This window comes from Zonotrichia leucophrys, chromosome 12 (assembly GCF_028769735.1).
Source record: "Zonotrichia leucophrys gambelii isolate GWCS_2022_RI chromosome 12, RI_Zleu_2.0, whole genome shotgun sequence".
In the NCBI taxonomy this organism is placed as follows: domain Eukaryota; kingdom Metazoa; phylum Chordata; class Aves; order Passeriformes; family Passerellidae; genus Zonotrichia; species Zonotrichia leucophrys.
Window position 1 is genome coordinate 3,100,374 of NC_088182.1, and position 17,466 is coordinate 3,117,839.

A 17,466-nucleotide genomic window follows, 5' to 3' on the forward strand; every position below is an offset into this window, starting at 1 on the left:
ATGAATAATGGAGCTATTCCAATCTAAAGTCCCAGATGGAGAATTGCTTACAAGCATCTGAGAGTGTAAAAGTTTTACTCTCCCATCATAGCCCCCAAGGGAAGCCCCATAAATGTTTCTAACTGGAGGTTCTGCTACCAACAGCTCGTTTTCCCTCCTGCCTCCAGAAAGGCCATGAATCACAGAGCTTTTAACCAGCAGTTTGTTTCACATCCTCCTCTAATGCTTCTGGGGGAAAATACCAAATTGCAACAGCAAAACATCAACCACTGCCAGTGATTAGAGCTACAATTAATTGGCTGTATGGATAAAAAATCCTCATTGGGCCATGAAGGGAGGCACTCCCAGGGGAGGGATGTGAGGGGCATCAGGGGCTTGGGAAGGTGCTGGAAAGATAAAAGAGAGAGCACAGAAAGAGAGAAATGCTCTTTTTCTGAGCTTCTTGTAACTTTAGTGCTGAACTGGGTAAAAATATCAACTTGCAGTCACAAACTCCCAAAAGGCTCATCTCAGCAGAACTCAAAACATTTCCCATGCATGGTCTGCACCAACAAGGAAAAAAGTGCTCGAGATTCTCCTCCCGACTCTGCCACGCACCAGTGATTCCTGAAACAGCAGGCAAAGCAGATGTTGTGCTAACTTCCATGCAATGGCATGTGACAGCCACCTTGATTGTCCTTTTCCAGCCATTTAATTCAGTTACTGGGGGAAGCAGTGACACTGACACATCTGCAAATGCCATGTGTTCCCATAAATCAAGTGTTTATATCTTTTTTTTTTTTTTTTTTAACTGGGAAAACCATAAACCCAATTTGGAAGGTACTTAATGGAACATCAGAGTACCAGAAGTACCAGCAGATGTGATGTGGCTCTGACACCTCCAGAGGAAAAAAATGCCCAAAACCACTGAGCATTTGAACATGACTGGATTTGCATCATTGTAGGGGAAGTGGGAAATTTATCCTATCCAGTTCTGACTTGGGAAGACCCATGAGGGTCACCCAAGAGGAAATTTGTCAGCTGCAATAAGCTGTCAGTGGATCTGTTCAGCTACAAATCTCCTCAGAGAATCTTCCCTTCCTAAAGCCCAAAATCTGATGTCAGTAACAGAAAAACTTAACTTGATTCAGCAATTGTTTTGTATGGATACAGGGTACCTGCAAGGCAAGAGTTAATAGAACATGATTTACTTTTAATCAGACAAAGTCTGCCTGAATCAGAAGGCTGTACCCGTTCCAAGGACATGAAATAATCCAAGGCAGACAAAGGCTTCAAGGTATTACCTCCACAAAAAGGTAATCACAGACCAAAACAAAACATTGCTAAGAACAAAAGAAAGAAGCCAGCTTCACAGAGTCAACGGTCTTGCTTTCCAAGCCCCTGCAGAAAGAGCAAAATTCTCATTCCAAGACACTCTGCTCTTCTCAAAAGCCCTTCAGGCTTCCCCTCTCTATAATTTCCTCAGGGTGAAAGATGCATAAGGAAAAAAAAAAAACCACCAGTGCTTTTAAGCAGCCAGAAATAAATGTATTGTGCAATATTGCTGCTGAAGTTCAAGAGTAAGGGAATCCACTTTGTCACAGTCACTTTCAATGAACACTCCATTTTATGATAAGTTCCATAAAAAGTGCTTAATTCAACATTTATGAAAGTACTGAAGATAGATGAAAGGTGTAGAAATAGGAATCTTGCCAATCAATCATCCTGTTGAGAACGAGCACCCAAATGATCAGAATGAAGATAAGCTTTTCATGTACATATGGTCTGTGAGATAGAATGATTGAATATTCTTGCATTTTTAATCAAAATGTTCCTGCCATTGTACTATCACACTCAAATTATTTTCTTCCCCCACTGAATATTAGCACTCTCTTCCCCTTGGGATTGAGTTGCTTGCAATGTTCCCAAAGAGAAAAGGAAAGGGTGAAAAGGTGCACAGTAAAAGATTGAGTGAGGAAAAACTTTAATTTTAACAGATTTTTTTACCAAAAAACTCCCAAAAAACATAATCAGAAGTGGACATAGAAGTACAGCTTTACATGGTATTACAAAGAATAAAATGGTTTCATGCTAGAGAAACAGAATTTGCATCTCAAACTACACATGCTAGAAATGACCACCTTGTAATAAGCAACTTGTATGGCTTTTTGTTCAAGGAATCTTTGCTGGAAATTATACTCCTGGGCATAATCATGCTGCAAGCCCTTCAATGAAATCCTGAATATTTGGGTGAATCTGTTTGAAAATACCCAGCCAGGATAAACTGTGTCTGCTTCCCTCTAACTATTCCAGGTTCTCCAGGGAATAACAGCCCAAGCTGGGATAGAGCTGGAAACTAAACTGAGCTGGCTCCTCTCTCAGGGCTCCAACTTATGGAGAAAAGCCTTATTTATTAACTCCAAATAAAGAAAAAAAATTAAAAATCACTTTTTCTGTCCTTTCTCTACAAAAGTACCCATGTGAGATCAGCCCAGCTTGGTGCAAAAAGCAGCTAATAGGATTTCTCCTAATCCTTTTACATTTTTGGAGACTCCCAGAAATAGGCTCAGGATTCTAAAAGAAAACAAAGGAACCCCAAGCTCCTCTGATTTCCATATTCACCTATTCCCCTTGAATGGAATTGTAAAAGTTACAGTTCAAGTCTTAAGTGATAACATATGGTGCAATAAACACTATTATCAGCTTGATGAGTTATTGTAAGTAACCACCCAAATTACCAAAGTATTTCCTTGGGGTGGAACAAGCTGGAACTGAATACAGATTCCCTGTAATTTCACAAGTGGGAACATTTATCACAGAGAAGCTGTGAATTATTTTTGCCTGTTAATACCCTGTAAGTGCCAATGTTCTCTTTCAACGCTTGCAATATCTGGTGCAAAGATAATGATTCCTGGAAAATGGATTGTTCCCCTTTGACTAATAAGAGAAGTTTGTAGTTTGTAAATAGTAAGAGACAAAGGCACAGGCACAGTGCTGCCACTTAAATCATCTGCAGCAGGTTCTTAAATACTTCATCCCCCTCTGCTTCTTCATTCTGCAGAGCAGGACAATTAAAACAGTAATGCTGAAATAATCAACCCAAATTGTTACTGGAGATATCGAAAGTCTCTTATACAGAACTCTACAGAAGGGCAACTGCATCTGTTCAAACCAGCTCCCCTTGCCTGTTTCCTCATTTGGTGCAACAGAGCAGAGCTACATCATTATTTCAAAATCTTCAAATCTCAAACTGGGCCCTGCTCACAATAGGACACACTAAAAAATACCTGTAAAAACAACATATTTTCATTTTCACCAACTCCAGCCTCAAGTTCCATTGCACAGAAGAAGGAGGAGCTGGAAAGGAAGATGCACTTTCATGGGAATAAAAGAAGAAAATATTCCTTTCACTTCTGGCACTTGAAGAACTTTCCAAACCAACAGAGAACAGGCTACCTATTCATGAAATCTGCAGGAGTTTTTCTGGACTTCAGAAAGGGCTTGCCAAGACAGATGAGGCAATCCATCACCTCAGAGGCAGCGGCTGCTCTCTGGAATTGATATTACAAGCAGGGACACGAATGCCAGGAGCAGCTTGGGTGGCCTTGGGTGCTCCTAACAAGTGCTGTGACCTGGGCTGGGTTTCTTTTTGGGATTGCAGCTCCTGGGACATTTACAGCACCACCCCCAGCTGCAGATTCTCTGCTGTTTAACAGGCTGAGTCTGGGTTCTGCCTGATTGGGATGGGGAAGAGCAGGGAAATCTTAAATATCGACAACTTAAAATCCTCCTAATTGTTGTAAAGGTGTTGGAGCTTGTGCTGTCTGAGAGCTCCACGTGCTGACCCCTGGGCTCAGAGCAGAGCACCCCAGCCCTCACAGACCCCCTGGTCACACATTGTCCATGGGCTGAGGAAAAACAGAGCTGCACCCCAAAGAGCCAGCCTGGGCTGCCTGGATCCCTGAAAACAGGACACAGAGCTGGGACACAGGGACAGGGACAGCTCCTGAAAACAGGGACACAGAGCTGGGACACAGGGACAGCTCCAGCTCCTGAAAACAGGAACACAGAGCTGGGACACAGGGACACCTCCAGCTCCTGAAAACAGGGACACAGAGCTGGGACACAGGGACAGCTCCAGCTCCTGAAAACAGGGACACAGGGCTGGGACACAGGGACAGCTCCAGCTCCTGAAAACAGGGACACAGAGCTGGGACACAGGGACAGGGTCACCTCCAGCTCCTGAAAACAGGGACACAGAGCTGGGACACAGGGACAGCTCCTGAAAACAGGAACACAGGGCTGGGACACAGGGACAGGGACAGCTCCTGAAAACAGGAACACAGGGCTGGGACACAGGGACAGCTCCTGAAAACAGGGACACAGAGCTGGGACACAGGGACAGGGACAGCTCCAGCTCCTGAAAACAGGGACACAGGGCTGGGACACAGGGACAGGGACAGCTCCTGAAAACAGGGACACAGAGCTGGGACACAAGGACAGGGTCACCTCCAGCTCCTGAAAACAGGGACACAGAGCTGGGACAAAGAGACAGGGACAGGGTCACCTCCAGCTCCTGAAAACAGGGACACAGAGCTGGGACACAGGGACAGGGACAGCTCCTGAAAACAGGGACACAGAGCTGGGACACAGGGACAGGGACAGGGTCACCTCCAGGAACATCACCAAGCTGGGACACAGGGACAGGGCCACCCCCAGCTCTCCTGGGACCCCTCACACCCAGGGTGTGGCACAGCACAGCTAAAGTCACAAAGCCAGCAGCACTTTTGGGCTCCTATTGCTTTAAGCAGAAGGCTGCCCCATCCTCCTCATCTCCAAAAATACCACAGAAAGACAGACTGCTCCTGCAGCTCGCCACATCTGAAAATCATTTCTGTTTCATGGAGGGGGGAGAAAGAAGCAATAAAATAAATCCAGCCTGATTATTTTGAAAAGGACAAAGACAGCAGAGGTGACAGAGGTGTAATTGTTAGTCAACCTTACAGCACTTTCCAGTAGAGCTATTTAACATTTGATTCCACTGATAAGAAAAATAATAAACAAAGTTATTATGAAAGCTCTCTATCTGTCAGCCAAAAGTCCAGTGAATCATTTATGAATGTGTACCTAGAGCTTCTTTCCCTTCTATTCTCTTTTCCCATCAGAACCTGAAGCTAGTTACTTTTTTTAAAGTGTTGTTTTCATTTCTTAAATCAACCTGAAAGGAATAAAATATTGCAATGAGCAAAAATACAAAATAAATGTTTGCAGTTCTGTAATTCCTCGAAATGTCAAATAAAAACATAAAAACGTATGCTCTGTAAGTTTGCAGCTGAACTTGGCATGACAGTCCATCTATTATTTAAAAGATGTTGAAGCTCAATTCATGAATTATTAAATTCTTGTTACATTTAGTTTTCAAGGGAAAAAATTATTTCATTCAATAAAGGAAATTCAATTCGCTCTATAACACTTTCCTAAAAAACACAGAATTTAAAGTTACTCTGAAAAATGGAAGAAATAACTGGTCCAAGCTTTCTAACATTACTGCCTCATTAAAGGGATGTTCTGAATATTCAAAACCCATCAGCAAGCCTTCAGCATCCCCACACCCACTGCACAAAGCACCTGCAATGCAGGGGAGGGGCTGGAGGAGCTCCTGACTGACCGATCTGAGCTGGGATCCTCCAGCTGCTCTGTGAGGTGCCCAAAATTTGGGTTACAATTCACATCCAGGAGTCCTCAGAAGGTGTCTCAGAGGTGAAGAGCCACCCAGCACAGAGACCCTGGGCTGTTCACCTGGTGAAAATGGAGTTTTGGGGTTTAAAAGGGCTTTCCTTGGGATGATTACCTGGATAATTTCAGAAATCTCTTCTGGCCCCCAGTGCAGGCAGCAGTGATGGTCACAGCACCAGGAGTCAGAGCTGGAGCAGGAATTCCCTGCATCCCTCCAGGACAGCAAACCCACCCAAAGGAGCCTGATTGTCCCATCAGATCTCTGCCTTGGAGCTCTGGAGCTTCATTAGCACAGCCTTGCTAATCCAGCATTGGTTCTGCTCTAGAATGGGACTTAATAGCCACAGGGATTCCAGAGAAACAGCTAACTGAGCTGATTTAATAAGAGACACAAAACAAACTCAATGGCACTACTTAGACTGCCTAATAAAGTTATTTCACTGTACTCTGGGGGCTGGCTATTCAATTGGCTTCCAAAAATCCATGCTGATATTCCTCAAAGGCTCTGAACAACAAACTGTCACAGGTGCAGGGGCTGCTCTGTGTGACAGGTATTTCAAAGGCAGCTACTCAAGCATATAATCCCTCAGATAAAAAAAAAGTAATAAAATTATATTGTGATGAAACTGCCATCATCATCTCCCAAATTCACAATGCCTAACTGATTAGCTTATACAGATAAATTTTCCAACACCCACTGGGGGATTTTTCCCAATAAGAAGATGAACTCTGAGTTTGTTTGCTGCATTTTTCAAAGAAATGGTTTGAGCCACCAACATTTCAGGAACAAGCCAGAAGAAACATTGCTATTCAACAGCAACAAATCCTCCTCTAAAAAACAAAAGTGTTAAATGAAAGCCTTGTAAAATATTCATTTGCTTAACCGTGAGTTAATAAATTTTCCGAGTAGATTTTGACACAATGTCATCATAAATGCAAACTAGCACTGAACTGCTGGAATTATTTTCTTAAATTGTTTTATCTGTCTTGGCCTCCTGACATTTCCTCAGTGCTGAAGCCCTAAACAGAACTCATTTCCACAGCCAGGCACAAGGATGTCAGGGAAACTCCCCTCCATGTCTGGGTGCTCTGTCAGAACAGGTTCAGAGAGAAACTTCAAAGAGCTTTCTTTGCATTTCCCACCAAAACACTAACATTTCCCTCAAAAACACTAAACAAAAAAAAAGATTCACTCAATCCCAGTGCTGCATCCTGAGTGGAGCAGGGAAGTCACTGTGCTCCGAGTTAACGGCTGGGTGAAAGAACCTGGATCATTCCCGAGGAGCCAAGGGTCCTTGAAATATGAGAAGAACAGAGGAGAACTGGCTGATTGTCTTCTCATCCAGCACAAGAGCTGGTGACCTGTGCCTGCCTGTCTTGTTAACATCACTCAGCTCAATAACAGCCCAGCTCCTGCAGGAAAACTCCAGCCTCTGGTGGGACCCAGGGATGAGCACGTCCACTTTCCCAGAACACACCAGTAACTGTCTAGAAAGGGACTTCATGTTGGGCTGTTATTCTTTTTATTATGATACATGATACCACTCTCAAAGAACAGTGATTTAGCTTTCTTTGTAAATAGAGTTATTGATTGGAGCTCCTTTAACAGCACCTCTCCCACCCGTGCTGCTCTCAGGCTCCATAAAACAAGGAGCCATTCCTGCCTTTAGGTCTTCACCACAATTTTTGGTACAGCCCATCCTTCCAGCTCAGAAACAAATTGAAAAAGAAATAAAACCACCTATTGAATACCAAGCAGGGTTTTTTTCTCTTTGGACATCTTGCATTGCAGCTCAGTGCCCATGAGCAAGTACAGGATGTGGGATGGGCAGTCGGGACAGAGCAGTGCCCAAGTGCCCCTGTGCCCATTGTCCCCTCTTCTGCCACCCCCAGAGTGGGCAAACCCCATTGTGGGGACAGTGCAGGCTCTGAATCAATATCACAACAATAACAGTGGGCACAGCATCACCACTAAAATTGCTTGCAGAGATTTCCAGGGTAGCTTGGGATGTATTTCTGCCCTTTAACTGCAGCATTTTGTCAGTTCCTGATTGAGAGTTACATAAATCAAGGTTCACTGCATCTTCACTCTGACTCAAACTGCACAGAAGTATTTTTGGGAGCTGTGAAGAACACTGAGACATGAAAATAACTTCCAGGGAAACAGGGCTGGCACAAGGCAGGAAGCGTATTTTAAATAATTGAACCAAAGTAGCTGGTGCTGTTTGAAAGGCAAGATTTGTAAACTAACTGCATGTGTCCCACCCTGGGACAGGTCCAGCTGTCTGGAACTGAGCTCCCAAAATAGACAGAAAAGGGTTATTTTTAATTAATACTACACTGCAAAGTTGCCTCACAACTTCCCCACAAAACACTTCCACCTCAGAGTGCATTAAAGAAATCCAGCTTTTCCTCTGCCTGAGGTGAGCGGAGGGAGCAGCAGCAATCACATTCTCTGCCACTGCTGGAGATGCAAACTCACCCACTCCCAAGCTGGAAATGTCAGCCTTGAGACTGGCTGTGCAACCTCAATTTGCCCCCTCGTGCCTGTGCATAATGATGTGGGCTTTAATTACCTGAAAACCATCTCAGTTTGAGGATCCTGCCTCAATCAGCACAGGGCTGCAGCAGTGGGGTCTGTGGGATTACATCCCAGGCAACATTAAAGCAGGAAAATGGATTATCTGCTTGAAGCAAAGATGCTCCACCATCTAAGGGAATTAAAGGAAGAATTCCAGACTTTTTCACCTCCACAATCAGGAGACTCACACAGAGACATTTCTCTGGTACCCCTGACAAAAAGCACACACCTGCATTTCCCAAACTCCCACAGCCACGTTTAATGCCAAGGTCAAGCTCTAACAAAGCCCCAGGTCTGATGCTCATCCAGCTCCACCTTTCGGAAATGATCCCAGTTTAATGTGGGTGACATTCTGGTTGACACTGGTGAAGATTTACTCTCAGTGAAATCAAGTTTTCTGAGACCAGAGGAATTTTTCCAATGATTCAAGCTGTTTCCAAGATTTCTACTCCTCACTGTACCTTGGACAACTGACTCCAAGCCAGGCCTAAAGTGCCCATGCAACCCAGCCAGGAGCTTTGATTGATCTGTAACCCATCCCAGGACTAACTGGCCTTTAATCCCAGCTCTAACCATTATCCACCTCTAGGACAGGCAAAATATTTTTGCTTCAGATCTGAAATAAATTGGGAAAAGACAAGTAAATGATAAGTTGCCTATTGGCAACTTCATTTAAGGCATAATAGGCTGATTTTCCAATTAGAGTTCCAGTTTTTAAGGTCATCTCCATGGCCCTCTCCTGTACCAGTTCTGGGCTCCTGCAAAGGAGGTTTTGCTCTGAAATTTGCTACAATTTAAAACCATTTAATGTTTGAACCACTGCTTTTCTCCCGCCATTTATAAAACAAAAATAGGTGCTGCTGTTCAGTTTTTAATTCAAACTCGAAAAGGAGCACTGTGAGAAATGCTTTAAATTATCAAGCTTTCAGCACCAGTGCAGTATTTATGAGCAATCAGAGAGAATCCCTTAGCAGGGCACAGCTGGCACATGAACCTGAGCTGGAGAAACTTTCTGGAAATTCCTCTGATTAAGGGAAAATCAGCATTTCTCTACCTTCTCCTGGCCAGGGACCAAACCCTCCCGTGCTGCTGCTTTCATGGCAGGCTTTGGAAGGCAGGCAGCCCTCAGCATCCATCCAGCAGGGAGTGAAATCCATCCCTGATGGAGCTGGCAGCTCTGCCCTCACCTTCCCTCAGCTCCAAAATGGGCTGCAGCTTCTGAGGCGTTTTTTCCCCCCCGTAGATCTTAGAAGAGCCACAAATCCCTGGTTACTTTTGATTTACAATAGAGGCAAGGTCATCCTTATAATGAAAAAAAACAAGGTCTATATTTTCAGGCACCAAGATACAATTTATCATAGAGATCAATGACACTTTTATTCTCTATAGAGATGAAGTATCCATTTTGCAGTAAAATTATCAGAGGGGTTTTCTCCTTTTTCTCTCCTTTAAAAGCCTCTCGCAGGTGCTGCAGCAGTTGAAAACCAAACTTGTAACAGAACATTTTCGCATTAGCATCCAGTTCTCCTGGCTGCCTTTCTAAAATAGATTTCACTTTTCTTATATTGGTGGCTGGAAGAAAAGGGAACGGTGCAATCTGTGAGACCAGATGTGTTTGGGTGGTGAAAGGTAATTCTAATGGCACCCCCTGAGTCAGGAGGGATTTCTAAGGCCTTTCAATTAAAATAATTGCCCCTTCCCAGCTCTCCCAATGTCCTCATGTCTGGGCAGGCACAGCAGCCATGTGTGTGGAGGATCCATGGAGTTACCCAGAATCACCTTTTTCCCTAATAGGACTTTCAGTTTTATTTGAAGCCCTATTTGTAACATATATTTTAGCTCATCTCCAACTTCTGAGCATCCAGAAACCATTTGGAGCATTTTCACGTGCTAAGAGTGGGTAATTGTCAGCAGATTTAGAGTTTATCTGGGAACTGAAGGAACAGAAACCTTCTGTGAGTGGGGAATGGAGAACTGTCTGCTCCAGCTGTGTTTATTGCACTGACCTGTCACAGACATATTTTATGAAAAATCCTTTTCTGCTGAGAAGCTGCAAGGCCTCAGAAATGAAATTTAAACAATAATTATCTGCTGCTGTGGAATGCAACAGGTGCAGCTTTGATTGGTCGCATGTGGTTGTTTTTAATTAATGGCCAATCACAGTCAGCTGGCTCAGACTCTCTGGTCAGTCAAAGATTTTATTATCATTCTTTTCCATCCCTTGCTATCCTTCTGATGAAATCCTTTCTTCTTTTAGTATAGTTTTAATAGATCATTTTCTTTTAATATAATATATATCATAAAGTAATAAATCAGCCTTCTGAAACATGGAGTCAAGAGTCACTCCTTCAAACCACATGAAATTCCTGATTTTATTGATGGCTGCCAGGGATTACAACTCCATTCAGATGAATTTCCCCTAAGCTCTATGCCTGCCCTAAGCCAATCATAATTTTCAGGAAGGAAAGGCATTTTAGAGATTTCCATTGAAAATTATTTGCCACAGGTGTTCAATACTCTCACCTTACCTGTAGTTCCCAAATTAACATTTTCTGTTTACTGATTTTAGAGCTGCTGGAGATAAAGGAATTTTCTGCACCCTGGGGTATCTATTCCTGCACTGCTGCTGCTGCATCCATCTCCAATCAAATAATTATGGGCTGGAGATATTGACATAGGCAGGGCATCACTCGTTCATGGGAATTTCCTTAACTTGATGATTTCCAGTTAATAACAGTTGAAAGATTAAAGAGAACCTTTTTATTCTCTGCTTAGCCCTGTCAAATAACCATAATTACTTCCAAAACAAAACCAAGCAAAGACCACTGGATGCTTTAGTAGCTTTTAAAGCCTTGCCCAACCACATTTTTCCAGCCACCATCTCCAGGCAGCAAGAGAAGAGCCATGTGTTTGTGCTGATGAGCCATACTGATCCTCAGGGTCCTACTTCACCTCTTCCAAGCACATCAAGTGGAATATTTGAGAGGAAAACTTATTTTCTCATGGTTTTTGTCACTGTCATTACATTTCATTCATTTTTTGCCCTGACTTGTAGGTCAGTGCCAGCACAGACCCTCTGGATGTATTTTTGTGGGGCATTTTGAGGAGAAAAGCTGCCACAGGACAATAACAGGGATGTTTCAAATATCTTAAACCTTCCTGAATAAGTCACTGAGCTGTTCTTTACAGGGATTTTCAGTGATATGACAATACAAAAACATTACTTTTCATCTGATGCACATTAAAAATAAACTCTTCTAATAAAACCTGTTTGGGGCCCTGATTCAGCCCTGCTTTGTGTTCATTTTGCTGCTGCAAGGAGAGAGCTCAAAATGAGCTCAGACCATCAAAACCACCTGCTTGTTCTATTGTGCAATCACTCCACAATCAGCCTGCAAGGTATTAAATGACTGCAGAAGTGCATGCCAATGGAGAAACAGGGCAACAGAGACACAGCAAAATCATCTCCTTGATCCAGCTGTGTCCTGAGCACCCTCATTTTCCATCCACCACCACTTGAGCGGGAATGAACGGCTCGGCTTTCAGAAATGAAAAATGCCACTGGGGCTTTTTCTGGCCTCATGGATCATCAGAGACATTTTGGGACAGTTGCTGCTCTTGGCTGAAGCATTGCCCAGATTGGAAGCACCAATCTCCCCAGAGCACTCCAATCCCAGGGAGAGAAACGCTGGAGCAGCTCCTCTGCCACCAGCAAAGCGCTCCAGATTTTTCATTTCGTGACTTCAGCCAAAGCAAAACCCAAAGCAGAAGCCACTTAATGACCCAAAGCCAGACTGAGATTAAACCTGTACATATATCCTGTGGAATTACTCCAGATCCTGCCAGACAAAAATGAAGGAGGCAATGGGGCTTTCACAGATTGGGATTAGCTGAGGGAATCAAATCTAACAATTTTAAGGAGAAGAATGAGAAAAAACAAATAAAACAATTTTAAAGCTATATATATTTTTTTTTTTTTTGAGGGAGGGAGTTGATTATAATTTTTTCCTATACTGGGAGACACTGGGCTCACCCTCCACTCCAGGAATTTGCCACTTCATCCTTCCCTTCTCTCAGCTCTGTGCCAGGAGCTGGACCAGACACCCAGAGAGCAGCACAGAGCAGATTTTCCTCATCAGTTGGGTTCTGCAGTAGTAGGTGAAGGCTCTGCAGTGATTTAAAGGCAAATGGAAAAGCCAGGTCTCTTCACTCAGTATAAACTTTATCTTCTGCCTATGAGGCTGCTAAAAATTGCTTTAAAACAAATTCATACAGGAGAGCCATTATTGCACAGAAAAGGGTGGGGTTGTTTATATGGCTTTGATTTTTTAAACTATAAATAAACCATTATTCTTTTTCCTGTTTAACTTCCCCAAACCTCTTATTGTTTATATATTTCAACAGGAGTCACTTGTGAGATTCAAGATCTCCTTGCCCAGCACATGCCAGAACAAAGCATCCCTGTGTTTCCTTGTGTTTCAGCGTTCAAAAGCAGCATTAAATTTATCAGAGGTAGCAGCAGATGGGAGACCATCACAGAAGGAATACTTTTTAATTACCAAAACATATGTGCTGATGCAGTGCAGCACAGTTGTGAGGGTTTTGTGGCACTTAGAAGAAGTTCGTGCAAAAAGGTGACAAAGTTTTGATCACATTTCACAGGAAAACCCTTGTTACATTTTGTATTTAAAGCTAATCTCAAACTGTGGGCCCTGAAGAATACTGGGTAAACAGAAAGCTGTGTCTTGTCCACAAACCTGCAATGTTTGCCTTTAGGTACAACCAAGAGAAAAGCTGGGGAATGGGGGTAAAAAACTTATTTAGAGGAAAAAAAGAAATCCAAACAAGGAAATAAACCTGAGCAAACCCAAGTTCTTTACTGTTTCAGCACCCAGCACAAGCAGGCAGATGGCATTTCACAACTCCTTTATCTCAGTGCCTGCAGACAAGCCATTCATATTCCTAAAGCTCATAACAGCCCTAAGAAAGCTGATATTGCCATGGAGTTGCATTTCTGGGTGCAGGACACCAGCAGCAAGCAGCCCTTGTGGCTATGCTGTGAACCCCAGAGTGAGGGAATTTCTGAGGATCACACCCAGCTCCCAAATCCCCACCAGCCCAGAGCAGGCTGTGCCCATCCCTCCCTCCCCAGAGGCAATAATGGGGCAGAGTTACACACACAGCCCTGGCTGCAGCTCCCTGTGCTCCAGAAGAGCTCCCAAATAACCCAAAATCCACCTCAGGCTCCACTCTGGGGCAGCCTGCGCCTCAAATGGGGCTGCCAGCCCTGCCCTGTTCACATCTCAGGCAACCAGAGGGGTCCTGCTGCCTCTGCCTGCCTGTGCTTCATGGACTCCTCAAAACCCTCAGCACAAGTTTTGCCTTCTATTGATTCCACCAGTGATTCACAATCTACAGATTAGAAATGCTTCTCCCATTGCCAGGGTCCAACAGGGACAGCAAAGCTCCACAGAGAAGAGATGAGAGGGGGCAATAAATAGGCAGCTAATGGATCAAATCTTGGCTTACAAAGTTATGCCAGAGAGGGGAAAATACCTGCTGAGACAACTGGAAATTAACAGTATTTCTGAGGTAGCATATCATATATGGCAGAAGATCCCACCAGCACAGCTAAATAATCAGCAGGGCAAGGCAGAAACACCCAGGAGAGCTGGATTTTCCAGCATCAGTCTCATTCCATGGTTATGACAACGGGAAGATGCCACCAGCTCACATCTTAGGCAGCAGACCAAGAATTTAATGTTACAACTCACTTTATAAGCTTCTTGACCAATCCCACAAAGCAAAAGCACATTGACAGTAGTTCTATCCAACCACCCATAAGCACACATACCTTTGGTTAAACAATGCTTGATTATTTCAAATACAATCCTGCTTGTGAGCCTTAAAACACAATGCACAGAGCTCCATTATTAAGCTTAAACCTTTCTAATATCTTGCTAGATAAACTTTTCTGTAGCTTAGAGAATTATTCTAGACAAGTGTTAATACACAGACCATTGTTCTATTTGTCCTTGCTTTTCTACAGTTTAAAAAATTTTTCTGCTGACCAATCTCATGGCTGCTGCTTAGCTCTAATCACATTCTACTGTATCTGAGCCCTGCCTTTTGCAGCTTTCCCAAAAACCTCTGATTTTGTAGATTCCCATACCAGCCCAGCTCCCAGCTGCACACATTGGATTTTTCTAGAAAGCAGGAGCAGCAGCTCCCCCACTCCACACTTTGCCAGAAATCCCTTCCCAGCACACAGAGAGCCTGGTAAGAGCCCAGACTGGGCTCCCCTGTGCCCTTGCCCTGCCTCTGACAGGGGCCAGCACCACCCTGAGCTTCCCCTGCTCACCCAAATGCAGCACAGCTCTCCTCAGAACATCTCATTTTAACATTTTAATTGGTTCTTGGCTCCCTTTCCTGTTGGAAATGGTTGCCACCATTTCCTCACGTTGTGATACAGAAAGGAGTTTTGTGTTTTTCTCATCTTTTATTTCTTTAAATCCTTGTGTTAAGCAAGTAGCTCAGCAAAAGAATCAAAGTTGGCGTTCTGTGCAGAGAAATTTTTCATTTGTCTTTCTATTCCTCATCAGTCATTAATGATGCACAAATTCTTTTCCTTTCTTTATCCTTTGCCCCTCTCCATTCTTTATACTTGGTGCATGAAGTTTTGTGATACAAATTCTTCAAAGACATCATTACTCTTCGCATTGATATGCACTGAAATAATCTTTGTAATCTATGATCAAAGACTTGCTCTATCTGGCTGCATTCATTTCCTTTCTTTCCCTTTCCTAGCCAGCCATTTTTATTTCTATTTAGTTTTGCTGCCAAAAAAAGCCATCAAATCAGAAAGCCAAGGCCACATTGAGTCACATTGGTGATGTCTTTTATTTGGATTTCTTTCTCCACTGCCTTTAATGCTTGGGCAGAGCTCCCCCTACACAACTCCTGAACTCAAATCCCTCCTCCAAACTCTTCTGCCAGGGAAGATGCTGAAATTTCTTCTGATGTTCAGATGCTGAAATTTCCTCAGCACACCCAGTTCTGCACTGGTGTTTCTCCTCCAGATTTCTAATCAGGGGATTTTTTCCACAGATATTTTCTTTTTGATGGTAATCTGAGGAAAGGCAGATCATAAATTAACACCTGGACTAAAATGGGGATGATCATCATTATTCCAGAGCTACACAAGGACTGTAGAAAACAATTCTCTGTTGGGTTTTTTTAGCCAGTACAATATTGAATTATCTTTGCAGCACTTTACCCCTACAGATTCTTTTCCAGTTTTTAATACTTATGTTCCTTTATCATCCAATTCTGAGCAGTTCCCCTCTCTTCTTTATTCCCTGAGCCTTCTATTTCCCAAATCTGAGCCTTCCACTTCCCCCATGATTACCTCAACGTTCATCAACAACCCTGGATGCTGAACTTTGTCAAAGCTGCTTCCCAAACCCAAGTTCTCACTCAGGAATGTGCTCAGAACCATTCCTCAGCTTTTCCTGATTATATTATCCAGCCATTTGATTTCAGGGAGGAGGTTCCTGCAGTACTTAGAAGCCTTACATATCAATATATCTGGTTTAAACATGGTTTTTGGGGTTCTTTGGTTGGTTCTAGAGACTTGGTTGGGTGTTTGAATTGGGGACTGAAATACAGATCTACAGCACCATAAGGAATGTACCAACATAAATAACTTGTTCATAATCAAGGTGAAAGTACTGAATAAACAGTATTAACCTGCATTTTACAACTATTTTTTAAAGTCCATATAAAAAGGGCACATATTTAATGAATGTCAGGATGCATTATTAAATATCTCAGGGACACCAGAACAAAATATGCCTGAAGAATGAACAGGAACATCAATGCAAACCTGTATCCACACTCTTTCAGCCCAAAAACACAAACCACAGAACGTGTCAGTCATGTTCACAACACAGGTCTTTTGAAGATTCTTCTATCAGTAACTGGCAGGTTGAACAGCTGTTAATTTTAGCAGCATTTATTCTGCTTTGTTTACAGTTTTGTTGGGTTCAATGTGCTTTCACACATTCAGCAACAGAGCAGCAGTGAACAGTAACTACACTAAAATATCTATTTATCTATATGCTCTCCCTATGATACTTCCTCTGCTCTCAGGCACCTGAACCTGCCCTTGGGTACCAGTAAAATGCTATTTCATCCCCAAAACTAAGTGAAAAGCAGCCATAGCACTTATTTACACTTAAATGCAGCACTTATTTGCACATACATGGCATTATTTACACTTATATAGCACTTATATACACACTGGCAGGGGAAGCCACTGAACAGAAGAAGAAGTAAAACGCTCTGATAAATTTAAACTCCTGCAGGCAGCAAGTGTGCAGATTTTATTGGCGCTCCCAGTTCTGCAGACACCTTGCAAATAGCAAGATTTTAACCCTGGCAAGATGACTTTGAAGTGCTGGCCCTGCTGCAGAGGGTCAGGAGCGTGTTGGAGGCACCACAGAGATGCTGCCCACTGGACAGGGGGAGAACTGATCAATTCTGGGTTGCTGCTGTGAGTCAGCACCTTCTGCCAAAATAAGTCCCAGGATCAATATCCCTGGGTGTTACCCTTGCGCTCATTCAGCTCTTTGGAAACAAAAAGAATTACAAATGCATGGGGCAGAATTTTCTCTGCCTGATACAAGGCTGTGTATAATCACAATTTAATCCACCTGGGGAGGCAAAACATGAGCAGCCTCTACAAAGTGTAATATAAGCTTTAAAACTCCAACATAAAGTAATTTTATATCCTCAAGTGCATTTAAAGAAAAAGGTAAATAACTTGGAACCATACAATGTAGGATTAGAGCACCTAAAAGACTGATTATAAAGTGGACTAATTATAAAGGGGAGAACAACAATTTGAAATATCAGTCTTTGGAGCTAGCAGCCCAGCAGCCATATCATGCCCTTGGCCAAGCAAGTGAACTGCAGTGAGAGCACTCCACAGGCTTTTATGGCAGAATTAATTCCCCCAAAAAAAGGAGAAACTCAAGTAGTTGTCACTGATGTTGAGCCAAAAAAGCTTTCTGGCTTCAGAGCTCCTCTCTGCGAGGTCAGAGGTGGCCACAGGACCTTTATTATTGCTCAGAGTTCGTTTGACTTGAATCATCCATGAATGCAATCCA